Below are 12,948 nucleotides of genomic sequence, written 5' to 3'. Positions count from 1 at the left end.
AAATATCATTATGCTGTTATTCACTGGATAACACATCTAATGACTCGGGGTGCACTTGATAGCCATGTTTCAGTGAACACAGACGCACGCCCTGATGTGAACTGGGCACTCCAGTGCTTCAAAGCGCTATCGATTTCAATTCTACCATAATTTACACCTGGCTTGTTTTGCCAATAGCTTGAACCCATGCTAACACTGGAACATACACATGCAAGCGTTAGAGAAATCAGAAATGAACCGTATAGTGAAAATGCATGCAGCAAACTTTCAAGGATTCTGCCTTTATAATAATCTCCCTTGATGCTAATTAAATATGCTGAAAGACTTTGTTACACTCAGGCATTCCTCTATTAGCATTGTCCTATGGTTGCTGGTGATTGTAATAACAATCTGTGATATTTATAAAACCTATGGATACTTTTGGAGTACAACGTAGGTCTCAGCACAGTGTCTGGCACACAGTAAAGAGTGTCATAATAATCTTTCCTGGATGTTCCTTTTCTTCTCTCCATTCCAAAAGTATGGCACATGCCAAGGGTCTGCCCTGTTTTGCCTCTTTCAATATATTTTCATTGAGAAACAGCACTCCATAGTTTCAACTATCAGCATGATGCTGATAATACAGAAGATCACCAAACATAGATCTCTATCCCTGACCTACCTCTAGTATTCCCAACTAAACCCAACTGCCTACCAGACAGTTTGGATGCTCCCCCCTAATCCCCAAATTAAACACTTTCAAAAGCAAATTTATCATCTTCCCCAGGCTGCAAAGCCTACACCTCTGTACCACGTTTCTTCCTTGTTGTAGAAGGCAGAAACCTGGGAGCAATCCAAAATTTCTTCTCTTGATGCCTAGCCCAAAGGTTATTAAAATGTGTCCATTCTAACTCTTATCTCTTGACTATGTCTCCTCCTTTCTATTCCCACAGTTATTGTCCTAGTTCAGGGCTTCTCTGTTTCCTGTCTGAACAATTTAGGTTGCCCCTTAACTCATTTTCCTGCATCTATTCTCCCATTCCTATAATCTATCCTCCATCCTGCTGCCAGGGTGATCTTCTGTAACACAATGTGATCATTAACCTTCTCTACTTAAAATCTTTTAATGGCTCCCCAAATGCTACACGATGAAGCTAAAACAACTTTGCATGGCAATCAAGACCCAATATGATTGCTTCTTGTCTACATGTACAGCATCATTCCTTTCCACCCGTCTGCTAATTATCAGTGATATTCTTCCCCAATTGTGTCATGCTATTTCCTATTTAAATATCTTTGTCCCTGTTGGTTATCTTACTGGATTCTCTTCCTCCCTCCAACCCTTTGGGAAAATCCTTCAAAGCTCAGTATGGATTTATGACATCTTCGGTGAAGCTTTCTCTGACACTTGAAGGTACACTTAAATGAACACTCAATATTTGGTGTCCTTAAAATTCCTTGACCATCTTTCACTTAGATTACTTAGCATTTGGCATTATGTCAGCTTGTTTATCTACTGTTCTAACCGTGAGGAGGACAGTATGGCCATGACTTAATCTTTGTCATTTACATCTTTACAACAGCACACAAGGGCCTGTGTGATCAGGAACACATTACCTGCATTAATACTTGATCTCCTACCATTCTCCTATTTGCCCACTGTAACTATGGCACACATACTTCCTTGATATCACCTAAGTTTACCATATGAATTCCTTTCTATATGTTGTATGCTATGTATTCAAATAAACTTTTTTGAATAAACTTTTTCAAACAAACTTTTTAAATCATTTTAAATTTATTAAATTCATTTTGAATCATTTTAAATTTATTTTTTAACTGATATATAAAAGCATACAAATTGTATGCATTACCAGGCAAGGTACCAGGCAAGGCTTTGATAAATGTATACGGTGTAATGTTTAAATCAGAATAAATATGGCTGCTTTCTTAAATGTTTCTCATGTCTCAATTGTAAAAACATTCAGAATCTTTTCTTATAGCTTTTTTTTTTTTTTTTTTTTTTTGGTCATGGGGCTTGAACTCTAGGCCTAAATGTTGTTTCACAGCTCTTCAGCTCAAGGCTACTGTTCTGCCACTTGAGCCACTGCGCCACTTCCGGTTTTCTGAATGGTTTATTGGAGATAAAAAGTCTCACGGACTTTCCTGCCCAGGCTGGCTTTGAACCGTGATCCTCAGATCTCAGCCTCCTGAGTAGCTAGGATTACAGGCATGAGCCACTGGCACCTGGCTTTGTTCTTATAGCTTTTTTTTTTTTTTAATTGTGAAAATACCGTACAGAGGGGTTACAATTACATGGGCAAAGTAATGAGTACATTTCTTATCAAGCATTATTGCCTCCTCCTTTGTTTCCCCTTCCTATCTACCCCCTTCTCCTCCTTCCCCTCCCCCACACCAAAGTTGTAAAGTTCATTTTTCAATATAATGACTTGTACATCTCATTGGTGCAATGGGTCCACCTGTATCCCTATTTAAACAATTTGTTTTTTCCCTTCCCCCTCACAAATTATACCAACATCAAATACAGTGAAAACAGGGGTTTTTTCATGGGGGAGGGACATACAAAGCAACAAGGAAATCATCTTATAAATATGTTAGAAACAACCGCAAGAAAGAAAAAACATTTGAATCCTTATCTTGGGGTTCATTTTGCCTCACATCAGCTTATCTGACCTTTTCTGCTTGTCTCCATACAACAGACAAGGGTCTCATATCTAAAATATACCTGGAACTCAAAAAATTAAATCCCCCAACAACAAATCCTCAAAGAAACAACTGCCCAATAAATAAGTGGGCTAAAGACTTAAAGAGAAACTTCTCTGAAGAGGAAAGAAGGATGGCCAACAGACACATGAAGAAATGCTCAACCTCCCTAGCCATAAAAGAAATGCAAATCAAAACAACATTGAGATACCACCTCACTCCAGTTAGAATGGCTAAAATCAAGAACTCTAAAAACAACAGATGCTGGAGGGGATGTGGACAGATGGGAACCTTACTGCATTGTTGGTGGGAGTGTAAACTTATTCAACCACTTTGCAAAGCAGTATGGAGGTTCCTCAAAAGACTCCACATAGAGCTCCCCTATGACCCAGCAATCCTACTTTTGGGCAAATTTACCCAAATGATCACAAGCAAGACCATACTAAAGCTACAGCACTACTATGTTTATTGCAGCATTATTTACCATAACTAAGATATGGAACCAACCCAGATGCCCCTCAGTAGATGAATGGATCAAGAAAATGTGGTATATATACACAATGGAATTCTATGCCTCCACCAGAAAGAATGACATTGCCCCATTTGTTAGGAAATGGAAAGACTTGGAAAAAATTATATTAAGTGAAGTAAGCCAGGCTCAAAAAAACACAGGTTCCATGGTTTCCCTTATTTGCAATTACTAGTATATGTCTTATACCTTTTTAAGAGATGCAGCACATTACTGTTACGTACAGTCACTTGGTTGTACAATAGCATGCAAGAGTATCCTGTTTTTAGCATTCATTTAGCATTCATTGACCAACCTTTTCCCCTCTCTCCTCTGATGCTCTCAGCTCCTATGAGATGAACCAGACACATTTTTATCCAAGGCCTTTGAGCTCAATGGTTTCACTAGTGAAAATACAACTTGCTTAGATAGCCACAGCATTTATTTCTCACCCTCACTGAAGTCTTTACTCAAATGCTGCCATCCCACAGACATTAAATCTGCTATCTTAGCTCTGTCTCGGTCTCTCTTTCTTGTTTTCATAGCACTTACCAGTGTCTAATATACTATGTATAAGCATCTATCTATTATCTGTCTCTTCTAGAAAGTCAGTACTATAAGAATGGAGCCTTCTTAGGCAGGAAAATCTATGAGACTCTTATCTCCAATTAAGTACCAAAAGTTTGGAAGTGGAGTTGTGGTTCAAACAGTAGAATGCTACCCTTAAGGTAAATTTTTTTTTAAAGTGCTCAGGCCTCCTGTGTTCAAACCCCAGGACCAGCACTGAAAAAAAAAAGAAGATAATTGGAGTTTCTCAATAAATATTTGTTAATAAATTAATTAATCAGTGTTTAGAACAACAACTGGCATGGAGTAGGGATTCAAAAACATTTTCTGAATAAAAAATCAATGTTCAATTGGTATTTAATGAATGTAATGGGAAAAAGTGCTTGTTCCTTTGTACTCATGACAACCTTGGTAAGTCAGTCAAATGGGTACCTATTATCCTCCTTAGAAAAAAAATGAAGTATGATCAATGTGTTTAAGGTTTGTTCCTTTCTTTTTCAATTCATTACTTGAAACTTACAGACAATTTTTTACACTTTGATCATGATGTAGCTTTAACATTTATTATATTATTTTGGTTACTCAACTATGAAGAGAATTAGCAAAAGGTATAAGCTTCTAATACTTTTTATTACAATTCACGTCTTTCCATATTTGGTGTTTTTCTTTCATTTTCAAAAGTGGATTAGGCACTCATACAATTCTGTCCCTCAGAGTGATTTCTACACAACTACCCAAGAGGACATCATACTACAAATCCTGCCAGAATGAACTGGAAGGTGAGAGTCGTATTTATAGCTTGAGGATGAACAGGTTGTTTGGTGCCAAGTTCTGCTAATGGAAATGTCCTCTATGTGTTAACACCCAAAGGAGAACAAATTCAACAACAAAACATTTCATTTTTTGGCATGTCTGTGGAGAGTTAACTTTCCTTTGTTCAAGGGTTAATTATCCATTATGTGAATCACTTCTCTTTCTCCCTCTGGCTGCTTACATCTAGGAATTCAGTTTACTAGAGAGTAAGAGAAAATAAAAAGGAATGAAAATGAACATTCCATTTATATATATTAGGAGCTTTAGAAGAGAATTTGGTTCAGGAGCAGGATACAAAGTAGTTAAAGGATTGCCAAGTTGATTAGCTATTGATAACAGATGAGATTAAAACTCAGTTTACATAATATTTTGGTTTCTTCTAATTATTGTTTATTAGGGTCAGCTATTTTTTGGCTGTGATTTATAGCATCAGAATGATATTTAGGGTGCTGAAATGGGGAGTTAGAAAATGTCACTTTAGAGGCTGGCTTAACGTGATGCCCCTTGCCTCTGAAGATGTCTTGGTGAGCTGGCTTAATGACTGAAGCAGCACCGAGTGATTCCACCAATCTCTTACTCATCGATCAGAACAATTGAACTTGGCTATTTTCAGCTATTATTTACCTCAAACAGGACATTTAATTAGTGCTTGTTAAGACAGTGCAAATGATGTGACTGCCTGTCCTCTCACCCCGACTCTTTATTGTGCTGCCTGTCTACCCCGCCCCTCCCGTCTAGTTACAGGGCTTTTTATAGCCAGTCTTCACATATTTCTGCCTCTGACACAAGCCTGAATTCTAGAAATCTACAGTCTGAGGAAAAGAAGAACCACTGTCTGTCTGTAAGCGTGTATTCATTCACAAACTGGAAAAGCCTTTGCGTAATATGATATACATTGTGGGTGTATCTGGTACTTTCAGACTACAGAAGCTAACCAAGTCAGGTATTTGGTCATCCTCACAAGTCTTTGGAAAATGAATGGAACTATTGCAAATTCAAAACTCTCATGACAAAGCAGAAATTACCCAACTGTTAAGAGAATTAGAGAAACTACCTTGATAAAGGGCTAAGGATGTAGTCAGCTGGAAGATCTAATATGGGGACAGTCAGATATAGAAGAATCTATTCACTTATTTTCTGGACCTGCTCTTCCATGATATATTCATTGTCAATGCATTGGCATACAGATATTCATTCATTCACACACCCATCACCTATTCATTGATCCTTCACTAAAACTAAGGCAACCTGACACTGTTTGAAATGAAAGAAATAAACAAAAATACAATATCTGCCCTCTAACCAACTACAGTTTCATACATAATTTTTTTCAATTCAAGGAAGTATATGATAAATGACTGATAATGAATTTTAAAACCTGTTAATGAGTGAAAATCTTTTAATAACTAAACAGGTATGTTCAGTTTGAGGTTAGGTTATCCTGGAAAGCTTCACCAAAATAGGTGAAATCGTAGGATGAGACTTGAAGGAATATTCTGAAAAGGCATCTGGAAAATTAGTTGCTAGTGTTCTATCAGGTATTTAATATAGAACTAAATAGCTGAGAAACTAGAATAAATTTGATCATTTGTACATATGTTCATTAAATATATTTTCAATTTTTAAGTTACTTATTAGGAATTTAATTTCTTTCCACTTAGCTTTAAACTATACATATAGCAATTACTATTTAGAGGCATACATAAGAATTTAGGTTTGACATATATGTTTTAATGAAGGACAATTACCAAACTTCCCAGTTATAAGTGTTTTCTTGTGCAGATGCCGCTCACAACAATTTGAATAAACTTTCCTTGTGTTAGCAGGAAAAATGTCAATTTTAACCTTACTATGGCCAATTTATAAAATATTTTATTGAATTCAAAAACAAGAAATTCTAGCTAATCTTTGGTCATAGTTTATAAGCTATCATCCAAAACCAAATAATTTCATACCATAGTTTTTGTTTTGTTTTGTTAGTGGTATAATGATGAACTTGGGGCCTTGAGCTTACTCAGCTTACTTCCTTGTTCATACTCTACTGCTTGAGCCACTCCTCTCGTTTTGCTTTTTGCTGGTTATTTTGGGGGTGGAGGACTTTTCTGCTTGGACTGGCTTCAAATCAGGATCCTCTGAATGTCAGCTTCTTTAGTAACCAGAATTATAGGCATGAGTCACTAATATCAAGCTGTATGGTACAAGTCTTAAAACCCTATAAAGCTCATCTGTCTTTCTTGGGGAATTACATAAATGCTTAAAAGTATTTCTGTTCAAATAAAAATACAACTTCTTAATGGGGCAATCAGGATTATGATTTCACTTATGCACAAATATGACTGCCTAATTGAATGAATATGACATATAGAAATTGATTATATCTAAAATATGCATGCAAGGAAATATACATTTTAAAACACGTATCTTTGCTAACTTAATAAAATTAAAACTACAGATAAGCACTAGAAATTATATTACTGATAGTATACAGTGATGGCTTATTATATAGGTATTGGACAGAATCATCATCATATTATTTTTTTTTCCCAGTCCTGGGGCTTGAACTCAGGGCCCGGGCCCTGTCCCTGAGCTGCTTTTGCTCAATGCTAACACTCTACTACTTGAGCCACAGAGCATTTCTGGCTTTTTCAGTGAGTTCAGTACTAAGGATCATCAAGGAAGAGATACACAAACTCCTATGTAGCTTTTGGTGGTAAAGGTCTAAGAACCAGTTATGTTTTTATGCCAGGTTAAAATTTTTAAACCATTTTTCCATTTAATTTCTTTCTTTGTAACATATTAGAACTTATTGAATTGAAACCTTTTTATACAATGACTTAAAGATAACAATAAAAAAGAAAATGAAAGAAATAATGGAAAAACCCCAATAAACATTATACATATAAATAGTGTAGTCATAACTAATATGGGCTAACAGAAATGAGCAAACGCAATTATTATATATTACACTGAGCTTTCAGCGAATTGACCCTAACAAAACTGAGACTGTTTATTCTCATAATGATGACTGACGAATGTGATGTGCCTTGGAAACTATAGGAATTATGATAGAAAGCTGACTCTTTGTCCTGGAGGTCACTGAAAAACTGATGAAGGTGTGGCAGGGTTCCTCTGAGAGGAATTTGGGATATGAGCATGCATGAGTACTATAGTTAAAAGTCTGAATTGCCCAGCGTGGTAAACAAAATTCCTAAACTCAACACTAATGTTATATGTTGTATCACTGTACCAGCTTGGACAAAAGTACACACAACAGACACATAGAAAACACATCTGGTTAAATGTAAAAATGAACTATTGCTAAAGCATTTTCAACTTTAGAAAGAATCTACTGGCAATGTGTTAATAGCAAAGACAACTAAAACAATAAAATAGCATCTCTTTCCAAATATTTAAGAACATCGAGTAAGTGCCCCTTAGGCTGGGTTGTGGTTCTGGGAAGTTTTAGCCTATGAGAACCATATTGGAAACATCAAAGGCTCTTTCCTCTCTCCAAAGAGCAATTTGCTTCAGATGCTGCCACACAGTCAAATGCTTTTATGGCCACCATGTTTTTGAAAAAAAAATTTTTCCACTTAAATTTTAGAACACGCCAGATTCTTGAAATGAGAAAGAAGACAAGAAAGCATAGTGTGAACAAATAACCCCAGAAGAGGAACTGAGTAGGGTCAAAAAATATATTTTACCTGCAACTTTACCTCCAAGGAGCCTGTGAGTTCTTCTATAAGGCCTCTACTGGCCATAAAAGCTGTTCTAGTAGTTCTTCTGCTGGGTCTGTATCAGTCAGGACACAAGCCACTGTCTCCATCCATGCTACTCCTTTGACAACTTCTCAGAGCCTACTTAATCACATTCTTATATTGAGGACAATACTACTATATTTGGGTTTAATACTGTGAGGACAGTCATCTAGTTTTCCGATGTCAGGATGATGAATTTCTCTGAAACCAAATAAAGCTTCTCTTCTGCTCCATACCATGAATGCAGAAGAATAAAGAGAAAAAGGGTGTGACAAATAACCTTTTCCTAAGGTCAGGTGGGGAGAGGTTCCCCAACATTTCCAAGTAACTAGTTCATAGCAAAGTGATTTTTAGAACAGTACCTTTGCTATATATCTCATAGCCTTTTCTGTCTTGCTTAGCTGGGTGTGTAAGTACTGTGAGTTTAATACATATGCTCGGAAAAAGGATGCATGAAAAATTGGTAGAGGGAAACTTCAAATTAGCAACTAATCTCACTCTCGTCCCTTTTTCCTGCCACTCTGAATAATACCTCTCTGCTCCACTCACTCACCTATCTTCCTCCTCCCATGGCATGTTTATTGGGCATGCCACGACCCAAAGCCATCTGCGGTAGCGCAGAACCCATGCCTTCAGGCTCCTCCTGAGACTGGACTCAAGGCTCTGCCATTGTCCAGAGAGTGCTCTCAGCTGTGCAGGCTGAAAACCTTCATCTTTTTCTTGGATTGTTTGGTAGCTTTTAAAAATAAAAAAAACATATTTTTTTTCAAAAAACACCCTTTATTTCCTGCCTGCCTCCAAGACACCAAGAATAGAATCCTTGACACATCAAATCCTGGAACCTCACCACTCACCAGGACTGTGGTTCCTGATCCAAGGGGTGACGGCTGAGAATCAGCACAGTCTCTTGAGAGTGTCCAGGCCTGGCTGTTAAGCTCCCTGCTTTGATTAGTTTGTCGAGTTCACAGTGTTCCAGAGTGCTGAAGCACAGAAATTAGGGAGGGGAGGTGGAAGGAAAATCACTGGAGCCTCTTACGATCTAACTTCCACTAACTGAGAGGAAATGTCTTATAAATAAACAACAGCAAGAGAAACAAAAAAAAAAAATCTATCCCGTCCTGCCAGAGGAATGTACATTATTGTCTCCCAACGGAAAACTTTACACCACACCAAAATGCAGCCATGTCTCCTGAAACTACCTCTCTAAAAACAGAAAGAAAAAGAGAATGAAGAAGGAAAAGGAGAAGCAGAGAGAGGGAGAGAGGGAGAGGGAGAGGGAGAGAGGGAGGGGGAGAGAGAGAGAGAGAGAGAGAGAGAGAGAGAGAGAGAGAGAGAGAGAGAGAGAGAGAGAGAGAGAGAGAGAGAGAGAGAGAGAGAGAGAGAGAGAGGGGAGACTTTTATTTAATCCCCTTGAGTTCTGTTGGGAAGTTCATGTAAGTTCCCAGTAGACAGACGAAAGTAAGCAGTTTCCGCAGTGTCACTGTTCCAGGGTTTCATGCGGAGGCTGCTTATTAGCAAAATTTCATTTCTGCCCAGATCATTGCTGTACCATCCGGACATTTTCAGAAGGGAAGTTCAGGGAAGGGGGGGCAGGGGAGAAGGGTGCAACTGTGCAGGAGAGGAAGAAGAGAGGACAAAGAAACACTCCTGATGAACCAGAATGCCCTAGCCACGGCCATGATAAAGCAAGCACCCACCCACCACCCATCCACTGCTTGTTGAGGACTTGGTGATGCGATGTGTTTAATCTACTTACTCTTTCTGCTCGGGAGGCTGAGGTTCCTACATTTCCAGCTCATGCTGGACTGTATCGTAAGCAACAAGTGAAATGAGTTCAGTGATCTCATTCTAGTCCTTCGACTCCTGTCCACATCACTAAGCGACTGCACAGCTTGGCACAGGCCAGGATGAGTCAGCAGTCTCTGGTCATGAGAGGCCAGGCCTGGAATAGCAGGGGGGTTTAGGTCAGGAGCAAAGGGAAGCAGAAAGGCAGCCTAGATGGCAGGGCTCAACTGTGCAATACACAGGGATAGTGCACATCAAAATGAAAGAGCCCCATCAGCTCTGGGGTGAAGATTATAGAACTATAGAAACAGGAAAAGCAGGGCAAAACAGCTGCCTGCCAAACATAGCAAGAACAAACCTTTGTCAGAGTCAGAAAAGGAGGATCCTGTTAGAAAACACAAAGGTGCTCACAAAGATTACAGAAAGACTTTTGCTTCTATGTGCTTTTCAACCTGAAAGTAGGAAATAACAGTTGCCTAAATACTTGCTCTCTTGTTATTTCGGTATTGCTTTCCCAATTTGCTAACTCACAAAACAAATACAAAGCAAACTGCCATAGCTGATTGTAAGAGAAGACTCATCCTTGTTATGTTTAAGGCATATTTCTGGCCTAAGAGTATCCTTGCGTAACTTTATGAAATGGTCAAAAAGAAGCACTTGCTAAATAAGTTAAAGGGTAGAGAAAAATTGAAAGAAAAGAGAGATGCACAATAAGTTTACTGACAATATACAAGGGAACTATGGAACTGTGTTGTATTTCTACCCAATGGGATCAGTATAACCTCCACTAAGAAATAATGTTTACCACCAGTAGGATTTGTAAACATCTATCTGTCCTGTGCACTTTACTATAGCAGGAAGAGAATGAAATGAAAGAAAGAAAAAATCAGGTTCAACACGGAAAAATAAATTGATGTTAGACATCTGGTTTTAGAGAACACTTATTGCCCTATAAGTGAACTGGTAAAAAGTTTTGGTATCTATAACAGACTTAAAGGTCTCATATTTCTAGACAAGGATATTGAGGTGAAGGCTGAGAATTGTAAGCAAACAGAAGTGATGATACTGAAATGAAGAAAACAATCGCAACTTCAATGGTGAGGAGCAGCTTAGCATCGAAAACAAGGAAATCATTTGGGAAACACTAGTTAAAAACTCCTTTAAGGTTTTTTTAAAGATGATTAATGAAGACCCAGAAAATCTTCCTTATTGTTACTCAGCCTCACAAACATGAATATATAAGAAAACATATGATAAATTTCATTGTGTTTTCAACCCAGGGTATTAAATCATCTCAATATTCTTATTAAATGTCTAACGAGCTTTCTTTCTAGTCTCAATTTACTTTTCTTGGAATGGAAATATTATTATTTCCACTGAAGTATTACAAAGTCTCGGTCAATGTTTATCCATGTGTGTCACAGCAGTCTCTGTCTTCTGGTGAAGATTCTATAATTTGCTATATTATATCTGATTATGATGTCATTAGAAGTTAGGAAAAGAATCCCTAACCATTATTGTTACACTGGATTGGGCAGAATCAATATGAAGACTCTGGAAAATACTTGAGGTAACCCTGCATACAACCCTGCTTTCCACAACTTAGTTTTTTTTTTTATCAATGTTAAATAGCATACTTGAAATGTTTTATGTGCAAACCTTAGTTTGGGGTCTCTGTGTTGTGAAGCCTAATGTGTCCAGTTACTAGGGGCCTAAAAAAAGAGGACATTTTAGGAGCTTCTCCAAGAGCAACAGGATAAAAGTACTATTGGCCTTCACCGCATGATGAGGCTTTTTACCAAAGGGGAAAACTTAGTCCAGTTGATCATCCCAGTCTAATTGATTAATTGTGGGTCTGACCATCTGGCTGATGAATGCTGACACCCAGCAGCGATTACTGTGTAACACAAGGCCGGATGTGCTCTTCCTGATGCCTCCCACAATAATGGCAACTCTGAACTTAAGGTTAGTTTATTCAGGCCTCTTGGCTCAATCTCTTCATGGAACAGTGGTTGTGGCAGAGAATATTTTACTAGACCTGGTCAAGCATTATTTTCTCTTGTTTCAGCTACCCTCCTTTCCAGCTCCAATCCTACCCACTCCTGAGCCTTCTCATGTACATAATCGCTTTTCATGCAAAACATTCCATCTGTAGTTTTCATCATGTTGTCTGAATCTCTCATTTCTGGTTACTCTGTTCTGAAAAATCTCGATTGGTGTAAAGAAAAAACCCCAAAACCTATGTTGTTGTTTCGCAAAGAATCCTATGGAGAATTTTTTGTTGTTGTTGTTGTTATTTCTTGGTTTTCTTCAATTTACTATGTGCTTCTAAAATAAAGAAAATTATTTCACCTAACTTAGAAGCCTGAGTAACAGTCTCAGACCTACCTAGGTTCTCCAAGAGGTTAATACAAGTATTGGGAGAGTTGATTTACATCTGAAAGCTACTTCTCATGCTAAGTCAGGAATGTCCCAAGGACTAGATCAACCTTTCCATGCCCGCTTTCCCTTCCTCCTCCCCCCCCCCCCCCACACACACACCAGAACAAGAGAACTCTGGAATGTATTTCACAGTGAGAAAAATGTAGTCTCAACTAGCAGGGATCAAATAGCAATGCCACTCACAAACCCAGTCTATATCTGGGGATACTGTGTATGACTAAGATTTCTTCAAGTGAATTGTACCTAAACACAAAATAAACAATGAGGATTATAACCAAATTATCTCATCTTTTTTTCATAGAGAGGCATGAGGGGGTGAGGGAGAGAACTGAGATAAAATGGTTTGCCAAAACCTGGTCGGTTAGTCACAAA

The 12,948-nt window shown here is 38.1% G+C and overlaps 1 protein-coding gene across 17 annotated transcripts in view; it reads right to left on the bottom strand.

The window, feature by feature from the left end:
• Positions 1 to 12,948, bottom strand: part of Zbtb20 (zinc finger and BTB domain containing 20) — a 730,255-nt gene that overhangs the window by 286,264 nt on the left and 431,043 nt on the right. The window contains exon 1 of one of the 17 annotated variants that reach the window (XM_070030186.1): positions 10,106 to 10,289. The exons of 14 other annotated variants lie outside the window; for them this stretch is intronic. The gene's annotated coding sequence lies outside the window, so the exon portion shown is untranslated. Of the gene's footprint in view, positions 1 to 8,295; positions 8,532 to 9,203; positions 9,503 to 10,105; positions 10,290 to 12,948 lie in introns of those variants that run through there. 2 more of the 17 variants (XM_070030187.1, XM_070030188.1) reach the window with 2 other exon arrangements.

This window comes from Dipodomys merriami, unplaced genomic scaffold (genome assembly GCF_024711535.1).
Source record: "Dipodomys merriami isolate MVZ:Mamm:240054 unplaced genomic scaffold, mDipMer1.0.p SCAF_2, whole genome shotgun sequence".
Taxonomy (NCBI): Eukaryota; Metazoa; Chordata; class Mammalia; order Rodentia; family Heteromyidae; genus Dipodomys; species Dipodomys merriami.
The sequence above is the reverse complement of the archived record's forward strand: the minus strand, read 5'-3'. Positions and strand labels throughout refer to the sequence as shown.